The 9,961-nt window shown below is 50.2% G+C and overlaps 2 long non-coding RNA genes across 2 annotated transcripts; both read left to right on the plus strand.

Moving 5' to 3' along the window:
• On the plus strand, positions 1 to 3,350 carry LOC109290079. Its single transcript, XR_002095515.1, has 3 exons — positions 1 to 155; positions 2,737 to 2,795; positions 3,285 to 3,350. It is a non-coding gene; the product is annotated as an uncharacterized LOC109290079 (long non-coding RNA).
• Positions 3,351 to 3,417: 67 nt separating this feature from the next.
• On the plus strand, positions 3,418 to 4,776 carry LOC109290080. The gene is made up of 3 exons (XR_002095516.1): positions 3,418 to 3,454; positions 3,739 to 3,795; positions 4,587 to 4,776. It is a non-coding gene; the product is annotated as an uncharacterized LOC109290080 (long non-coding RNA).
• Positions 4,777 to 9,961: the final 5,185 nt, after the last annotated feature.

Genomic DNA, 9,961 nt, shown 5'->3' on the forward strand with positions numbered 1-9,961 from the left:
TTGTGCTTTCCGGTACTGGATATTATCTGTGGAGGACAGTGCAGCTCGTTATTCTGGTTTGGAAGCAGAACTTGGGAGGAGCCAGTATCAGACAGGAACGGCAGAGCCCGCTGCCAAGAAGAACGGAGGAGGCTGCTTGCCTTTCTCCCTTGCTGGTAAGGTTGCTTTCCTCTCCGACTTGCTCTTTCAGGTTGTTGGCTCATTTGTTGAGTGGATGCTTTGCCCAATGGAGAAATGCAGGAAGTGCTCTGAGAGGCAGGGGCACAGCTTGGAGCTGGGTGGAAATCCACTTGATAGGATTGCCAATACCAGGCATTCTCACTTTATATCCTGCATGAACTACGCCAAGTGGGGAGAAGTTATGGGTGAGACATGAGCTACCCCCTGGGCAGGACTTCTGCAGGGATCAGTGTTAGAGAGATGAGAGACTGGGGCTGAAGCCATAAAAACCTTTCAGGAAAAAGCTGTTTCCCCCTCATGTTTTTCTGAGGGGGAATAATGGACATTTGGGGAATTTATGGGGATTTTCCACCTCCAGGAAATTTTATACCTTGGAAGTTTTTTGTGCCTGTAGGATATAAGTAAATCGTAGATCTGCTTATTTGCATGGGCAATGAATATGTAAATGCACACACTTTGCTCTACGTATGCATTTTGTCATGACCTTCCACTTAGATTCACTCGGCCTCCAGGGAAAGCTGCAATGTCAAAACAAGCGACAGAAATCACCACGCTTATAGCTGCTTGCTACCTGCACTGTGGGGAAGCCAAGTGTTGGGGAGGTGGCTGCAGCTTTGCCAAAATTACCTTGCAGAAACCGGGCTGGGTGAGGCTGAGAGTGAGCTGTGAGCAGAACAGGCCAAACCAGATCTCCTGGGCTGGGTATGGAGAGGGGTGACAGAAGGGCAACTGCTTTCACTACAGCCTCCACCTCAAGCACGTAGGCTGGTTTAGATAGTCCGTGTCGAAGGCATGGTAGCCACAAGCCTTGTGGTCCAAGCCTGTGTGGATAGGAGCTCATGCCCCTCTCTTAACACGGGCCCAACTGACTAGGTTTCTAAGTGCAAGAAGACCCTTCTGGTCCCAGTGGGTGCATCTACACGTGCACATTTACTGTGCAGTAACCTAAAATACTGCGCAATATGGGTGCTCATCTACATGTGCATGCCCGTATTGTGCAGTTACTATGGTGACTTATGTCAACTTGGGCATAAATTTGATACCTGCATCAACACACATGCAGACGCCTTATGGTGCTGTAACGCTGTGTGTGTGGACTGACTCGGGGCTATCTTTAGTCCCAAGTCAGACCATGCACAGCACCAGTATGCCTTAACACCTGCATGTGTAGACGCTGGCCTGTTTCCACTAAATTTAACGCGACATAAATGCACGTGTAGACGCACCCTGTGAGATGCATTTATGGATGCTCCCTCTTGCACATACTTGTACAACCTTAGGTTGCTCCTTAAATCATTATTAAATACTTGCCTTTAACTAATCAGTATTAATCCAGAAGTATTAATTCCTTTAAAATATAGGCCCAGCACATGCCATTCCCCAGTCCCCTGCAATTTCCCACAACTTCGAGGATTTGTTAGAAAGCAACATTATTAGTCTTGAATGCAGCTCAGCCAGTTTTTGTAAGACTCCTGGGTAGAAATGATATGACTCCACAGTTTTTGAAGTGCTTAACTTTCATCCTCTTGTTACGGATGGAATAGGGCGCATTTAATTTTCATTGTATCAGAGGAATATATGATCCTACTTCTTTCCATGCGCAGAAATGTTTATTGAAGCTCCTGCCTCTTCTGCATTACAAACGACAGTTCTTACACTCTTGTCTCATAGGACACCCACCTATAGCATTGCAAGGATTTCATCTTTCTTTAGAGCATCCCCTCTTCTTGTCCTGAAAACCCTACTGGCTATACATTTGTCATCGATGCCTTTCACTTCCCTTATGGCCTTCAGTTCCTAACTGGGTGTTTGCATTCATTGCTGTCAGCTTCCCTATTTTTTTTTCCTTTGCTATTTTTTTTTAATTGCTGCTTTCCCTTTTAAATACTTCCTAATGATTAGGTGCATTTTTAGATCTAAATATTTCCCTTGTTTTTGTTCATACTTGCTTTTGGCTTTCAGCAGCTGGTTTTTTAGTAACAACATAAATGAGATCAGGATCCCTTCCATTTAGGCAGCCATCCATTGATTGACTTGTTCAGCGACTGATACTTCGTTATCTGCTAAAGGAGGTCACAGGCAGAATTGCCCTGCGTTGTTTGCAATACTTGGTGTGTGTCTAAGGCCAGGGAACAGCTGATCCCTTAGCGTCTCCACCTTCTTTATCTTCCTTCCCCTCCCAATAGTCCTTTTTTCATGATGAGGCCCCAGGCTTGGGCATGTTTGTTTCTGCTGAACCCTCCCGCTCTCCAACTTGCCTATTCTTTGCTGCTTCTCTGGCCGGGCTGAGGAAGGCAGGACAGGACAAGAAGAGGTGGGAAGGACAACATTTTTCTTCCTCCCCTGCCCTGCTGCAGTGACTTCCCCGTTCACCTCCCAAACCAGCCATTTCTAAAGGTGTCCCAGCGTTCAGGGTGCATCTGTGCCCCAAGGGCTGAAGCCAAGCCGGAGGGGGAGTCATGAGCCCGAGACAAACTTTTACACAGGGAAGGGCTCCCATTCAATGGTCTGCTTCTCTCTTACTGCTGCCCCTTGCCTGGCTTCTCTCTTCTCTAGATACTCGGCCTTTCGGAGGGAGCCGGGCAGCTGCTGCGAGATGTCTACGATCCTGAAGTGTAAGTGGCTTGGTGCCAGGGCTGGAAACCACAGCTCAGTTGAACTGGGGGCACCCGGCGTGTGAAGGGGCATTGGGGAAGCCAAGTCTTTCCATCTGGGTCTGGAAAGCTGCAGGAGACCCAGGATGCGGTCCCTGCGCTGAACAGCTCGGGATCCATCCTGCTGCCATCATCCCATCCACCACCATCAGGGAAAGGCCCACTCCCTGCTCAGCTCCTCACTGCTGCCGTCCTTTATACTCCCCACCCTCCATGCTCGTGCCCTATACCCTGCATGTAAGGAAGGCTTCAGTACCATCCTGCACCATGCCATGGGCACGATTCCCCTCCTGGGCTCAGGGGATTCCTCTCGGGCCAGGCGGCACGGGGCTGCTCCCCAGGCCCATCCTGTTCTTCCCACCTCGTGCACCAGTGCATAACCCTTCATCTTTGTGCTGAGCAGGATGCATCTTGGAGCAAACTGACCTTCCTCCTCATTCTCACCTGTAGGGTTTGGGAGAGACGAGGACAAGGACAAAGACAAGGAGAAGGAGAAGATCAAGGAGAAGGACAAAGACAAGGAGAAGGAGAAGGACAAGGACAAAGACAAGGAGAAGGACAAGGGGAAGGAGGAAAAAGAGAAGAAAGAGAAGAAAAAGAAGAAGAAGAAGGAGAGCAAGGTGAGATGCTGCCCTGCTCCCCGTGTGTTCGCCGGGCTCTGGGGTCTGCCCAGGCATGAGGTGGGCGTCAGGATTGGTCTACTGGAGGCAACATCCTTTGTGACCGGGGTGCTTCAGGCAGGAGAATGAATGCTGGGGCAAGCCAGAGACATGGCTGGAGAGGAGCGCGTGATCCTTCCCCCCCATCCTGTCTGCGGAGGCCAGGCGGCACGCAGGGGGATGCTGAGGCTGCAGCAGGGCTGGGTACCCCCGTGTGATAACAAATCCTTCCTGTTGCCCCTTAGGGAGAGGGGGACGCCGACGACAGCAGCAGCAGCAGCTCTGACAGCGACTCTGAAGAGGTGAGAGTGTGGCAGGGTCTGTGTCTGTGGTGACAGGACAAACCCCTTTGCACTGGGAGGTACTGGTATCTGACTCTGCCCGCCTGGGCAAGGGGTGTTGGTGCCACTGGTCTCAGGGGCACATCCACACTTTCAACCCCTCAGGGATTGGCACCATGGTTGTCAAAGGCCTCCCATCATGGGGCTACTGCCCTCAGACCTGTCTACACAGCTCCCATGGAGACCTCACAGCCATACACGCAAGGGTGTGCAGCTCTCATGGGACAGACAAATCCACGTCTGCCATCATGCAGCATGGCCTGCTGGCCCCAGCTGGAGGCACTGGGAAGAAATGGGATAGTTTATTCTGGAGAAGGATTGGATAACAGTCCTCAAATCCCTGGAGGGTGGTTACAAAGAAGAGGGAGGCAGACTGTTCTCCGTGGCCACAGGAGACAGGATTAGGAACATCAGTCTTAAATTGCAGCAGGGGAGATGTAGGCAGGAGATTAGGAAGGACATCTCTCTGAGGATGGTTGAACATTGGAACAAGCCAACTCGAGGGGCCGTGAAATCTCCATCTCTGGGAGTTTAAGAGCAGGGTATACAGACACTTTGCTGGGATGGGTTAGGCCTTGAGCAGACGGATGGACACGATGTGACCCCCTGAGGTCTTGGCTGATCTGTGATCCTGTCAGTGCAAATGCCAGTAGGGTGAGAGACCAGAGCGCACATCAGCTCTCCTGGGGCCCAGCCCCTGCCCAGACACTCTCATAACCTCATGAGCATGTTTCTTCTCTTTATTGCACCAGGACAACAAGAAGAAAAAGAAGGAGGATAAAGAATAACTTTGCTGGAGTTAGTGCAGGCCACATCTGTACTTCCTACAATTTTACAAGGGCTGGACAGAGCACAGGAAACAGCATCTGCAGAACAAGACTAGTCCCGGAAATGCAATTCTGATGACTGCATCCCAATAAAGCTGCTTGCATGCTGCAGAGACAGGTGCCTTTTATTGCCCAGGATCAAAGTGCCCATTGCAAGCCTTGCCCCACCTGTTTCTCACACTCGTATTGAGCAGGTAGCATTTTCCAAGCTCAGTGCTCATCTCTGAGTGGGATCAGCCTGGCCCATTGCATGGCTGCTGGGCTCCTGGCTTGAGTTCCAGCTCTGGCTTCCACCTGGCACAAGTCACTCCTCTGCCCATGCACTGTTCCCCCCATACCCTTTGCCCATTTGGTTTGATTGCTGGCTCTGTAGGGGAGCACTGTGCAGTATTGTGTGTGTATGCGGCACAGAGCACAGCACAGCATCTGGGCGTCCTGCAGTGCAAGTGGCATGGGCGCAATCCCATCGGTGCTGCCTGAAGGATGCCCCAAGGAGCCAAGGAAGAAGGAACATACCCCCACAGAGCTACTGGGACACCCTTCTCCGAGTTCCCATGCAGGGAGAGCAACGCCACCCTCCTTCCTGTAGCCTTAAGGGTCCCATCATCCTAGGGCAGATGTAAGTTTAATACTGGGAGCATCCAGCAACAGAGGTCAGATGACTTGTGCCAGACCACAGAAGGATGCTGGGATGGTGCAGAGATGCTGCTGCCCAGCTCTGGGCCTGGATTACTGACTAAAGCCACCTGTGGATTCTCCATTTATACCTTTTAAAACAAAACCAACCAAATTCTAACTTTTAGGGGTGTTGGTTGTAGCCTAAGGACATAGGTTTGCCTGCCTAGGTCTACGGGCATAGGCAGACAAGGTTCTTCGCATAGATGTGATCTTTTTTATTAGACCAACCAAATGGTTGGAAAAATGGTTCTTTGCAAGCTTTGGGGTGCAAACACCCTTCTTCAGGCAAAGGGAGAGTTCTAAGTGCAAAACTAACTTTTGCACTTAGACATCAACTTAAAGAGGCAGGCAGAGGTTGAGTTCATAAGGTCCTCCTCAGCCCACAGCCCTCTCTGCTCTTGGGAGGAGCAGGCCTTATTCCCCACACCCTGAGAGCGGAGTCATCATTAAAAGTGATGTATCAGCACCATCTACTGATGAAGCGCTTCCACTGCAGCTCGTCAGAAAGTTTTATAACCGGCCAAGCCTGTTGCATAAGGGTTCCTCCACCAGCCGCATGATGGCAGAAAATTAGTCATTAAATGGAGCTCCGGGTGCGTGGTAGCTGTTTGCTCCGATGTGAAGCGAGGCTGAGCCTGCATCATAGGTGTGCCCAGAGAGGAGTCTGAATAGCTAGGATCAGAGAGCTTGCCTAGGATGCCATGGCCTTTTCAGAATGGGGGACGCTGGCACAGATCCCTGCTCGGCAGCTGATGCTTCAAAATACCGCGGGTATTTTGCTTTTCCTGCAAATGCTTCTCATGCGCTCCTTTCCCCACAGCGCCAACGGGTCCGTAGAAGAACATGGGACACAAAGGGGGTTCCTAGGCCTCAAGTTCATTCCCCTGCATCCATGGGCACTTAACCAAAGGGACCCCCCCCACTCCAAATTGCCACTTGAAACCCTCACTTCCAGCTCCCAAGAACAAAACCCAAAGCCATAGAGACCAAGGGCTCCTTTAGCGGTACCATGAATTATTCCAACTGAGCTTTCCACAAAGGGCCTTCCTTTTCTGGCCTGCATTTGCCCATCATCTGGCCCAACCGGGCTCTGGTCCGTGATGGTGTCACTGCAATGATCACAACAACGAAGCAAGGAAACGCCTTTCTGACAAGAGAAGGCAAGAATTATAGGTGCTTTGAGGACCAGTTTGCTGTGGCCTTCCCCGTGGCTCTCCGTTTTAAATGCTCTCTGCTCAGCAAAGGGGAAATAAAAGGATTTGTTGCTGACACTAATTTCAGACTCACGCTTGTTTAGGGATCACGGAGAGGCGCCGTTTTATTTAAACCAAAAAACGCAGCTTCAGATATTGTTTTCATGCCGCTTCAGCAGCGGGCTCTTAAATAGTCACAACAAGCAGCAGGGAGGATGTGAAAGGAGGTTGTGTTAATTATAGCCCTCGGTGACTGCAGCAACAAACTCTTGCTAGGATGGGGAAAAAAGGAAGAGAAAATCTGAAATCCTTTCTGGTAGGTAACACATGGCTTAGATGGAGTCACCAAGCAAGGATGCTGCACTTTGGGCTTTGATTGTACTTTTTGTGGGGGTTGTTTGTGACTTATGAGCCAAGGCTAATGAGGGATGGAGACTGTTAGGGCCCGGGGTGTCTGGAAGGGTGTGGCGTGAGGTCAGTTAATGCAGCTCAGTGGAAACTATGGGAATATTTTTGGGGTTGTCTCAGGAACAAAGGGCTGAGCTCCATCCTTGCTATCCAGGTTTGGAGGGCTGACTTGGTCAGCGAGGAAGCTATGAAGAGCTCACTCCCCAACATCTCAGACCACCGGTGGCCAGGAGCCCACAGGCCCTGCCTCTCTGATGAATCTCATCTTGGAAACAACTGGGTGGAGGAGTATATGAAGGCATTTGTAAGGATTTAGGAGGCTCAGCGACCTGGCAGGGGGACCTGTGCAGTTTCCAGACCACCCCAAACCCTTTCTGTGGTTGCGTGCTGTAGGAATCCCTCTGATTTTGCTTGAGGAGCTGCGATCCTGAAGCACATGGGTGTCAGGAAGGCTCCTGGTGAGCACAACCACAAAAAAAAGCAGCCTTTCATGGAGGCCCTCTTGCCTTGTGGCCCTTCAGCGCATGCATCACTTTAAGCACCCGAGTAGGACTTTGGAGGCCCCTTGACTTCAAGCCGGAGCAGAGATGCTTCATTCAGCCTGAGCGGTGGAGAGAGGGAGAAGCAGGGTTGTCCCGGCCCCGAGGCTCGGGTGAGTCGAGTGCAACAAGAGCAGCCAGAGAAACTGGCGGCGTGGGAGTTACTGAAGCCAGGTTTCAGTTACACCCATCTGCACGTATTTATATAACAGGGTTATATCTCACCAGGGCTCCTTCGTGCGCTTGGGGCGTTGCATTGCCCTTGGCCGCAGAGGGCGAGGGGCTGCAGAGGGCTTTGCATCCAAGGAGACTGAGAGCCAACTCGAAGCATTTTTTGTCATGCACCATGTGCAGGGGAGACCTGTCAGAGCTGTCAAGCCTAGCGTGCGAGCTTTGAGAGCGCTTCTCATTTAGATTGAGCTCTTCTATGGGTCTGGGGCTCTTCTTGGTATCCAGTCCCTTCCCCATCTATATGCTCACAATACCCTAGTGAGACAGGACAGGGCTATTAGTCTCAGGATGAGGACTTCTTCCACCTGGGAGACAGCGCAGGTAGGGGCTGCAAGGCCTGCGGGTTGGAGAGTTAAGGGGTCTGCTTGGCCAGAGAAAATCTGGGATGAGCAAGGGAGTTGGCTCACAGCTGCAGCAAGATAAAACACGTATCCTTGCAGGGCTTTGCCATTTTACCAGTGTTGTGGTGCTGTCTGGTGGGGAGGCTGCTTTGGTGTCTGCTTTTGCAGGGATTGGACATAGGAAAGCTGGAATCCCTGAGCATTTGGTACTTGCAAGGGTGCTAGTCCACAAGGTTTCCCTCCCCGTAGCTGCATGATGACAGCGAGCATGTGGCATGTTTTTATTTGATGGCACTTGCAATTGTATATCTGGGTAAGGATAATGTGGAGGGGAGTTCAGTGCAGGGGTCCAGCAGCGGGAAGGTGGGAGACACTTGATGACACTCTCTTTTCCCCCCGATCCTGCTAAAGTAACTTAAAATTGATCGAGTAAGAGCTCTATATTGGCGTCAGGATCACTCCCTGGAGTCTAAAAGGCCTGGTTTTATCAGAATTGAAGTGTTGTCAGGGTGGACACATGTTTTGAAAACCTCTCATGTGGCCAGCCCTTCTGAAGGGCTTCAATTGCACCAGTCCGATTGGAAGAGACTGTTTTGACCTTCCTGTTTTGAGAAAAAAAAAACAAGCCCTTTTGAATTTAAAAATCTATTTATCTATAACAGCATTTGAATGGCAATGTTTAGACCAAGCTGGGTTGATTTGATGAAGCTGACCACAAATCCTTTTGCTTTTATGAGGCTGTTTAGAACATTTTGTTTCTGCCCCGTTTCCAAACCGCAGTTTCCCACGAAGCGGGTAAACCTGGTTCTCGCACAGCTCTAATAAATACCCATTATTAAACTCTGCTCATATAAAGATACATTTTTTCCCCTCTTACTACAAGAACATATGGCCTTTTTTATTGTCTGGATTAAACAATATGAGGCCGCCCCCCACCTCCAAAAATCTTTCTTCTTGCAGCTGAAGGATGTTTCAGAAGCTGACACACTTCTAGTGTCTTTTTAGCACCCTGAATATCAACAGCAACTAATGATGCTTTTCCCTCCCTGGCTGTGAATATTTGTAGCATGTGTGTGTGCCTGCATATTATGCCCCAAATCCTTAAATTTAGATCCCTAAATCTTCTGTTAAATACCAACTTCAGGATTCCCGCAGGCATTCTCTGCTTAACTCTGTCTGGGGTTCAGTTTTGTCAACTTCTCTGGGAGGACCGATGTTTAAGAAATTGTCTTCCCTCCCGTGTCGTTTCTTCTACAATTCCTGCTTGTAGTCTTGGGAAAGAACGGAGCCGTGTCATTATTTCCAGAGCTCAATAACAACACGGTTATCAAACCCGCAGAGAAATGACACGGGGTTGTTGCATTTGCTTAAATGCAGGGGAAGGGAAACCAGCTTCCAGGTGCCTGCTTTGTTCTGGTGAATTTTCAGAGAGCAGGGCCAACTCAATGGAAAAAAAAAACAACAAGCTGAGCCCTTTAAAGGACAGTTATATAGCTGGTTATGAAAGCGAGTGGGCTGGGCCAGCCGGCTGCCTGGTGTGAGCCGTGACTCGCTTACACAAGAGTGATTCACCAGCAGTCTAAAGTACAAGGAGAGAAGCATGCAAATAAAATGTACCCATGCGATGCAGCAACACCACAAACCGATCCCAGCCCCCAGAGCTGCTGCTAACATCAGCTAAGGCACGGACAGACTTTGGAAGTCCAAAACCTCTGGACAGGCTACTACCGCTGTCAGCCAGAGATTCCCCGGGTTGCTATTTATGGTTTGAGCAGGGACAGAGCGTCGCCTTTTGAACCTGCACAAGGAGCTTTAAGTGCACCCGTGAGAGCTGACAGAGCTTGCAGCCATGCCAGTGCACACTAGAGCTGGGAGAGAGCAAAAGGCAAGGGTTTTTATCCTTCAACCCC

The sequence above is a fragment of the Gavialis gangeticus genome, unplaced genomic scaffold (assembly GCF_001723915.1).
Source record: "Gavialis gangeticus isolate Ggan-Ray unplaced genomic scaffold, GavGan_comp1, whole genome shotgun sequence".
NCBI lineage: Eukaryota > Metazoa > Chordata > Crocodylia > Gavialidae > Gavialis > Gavialis gangeticus.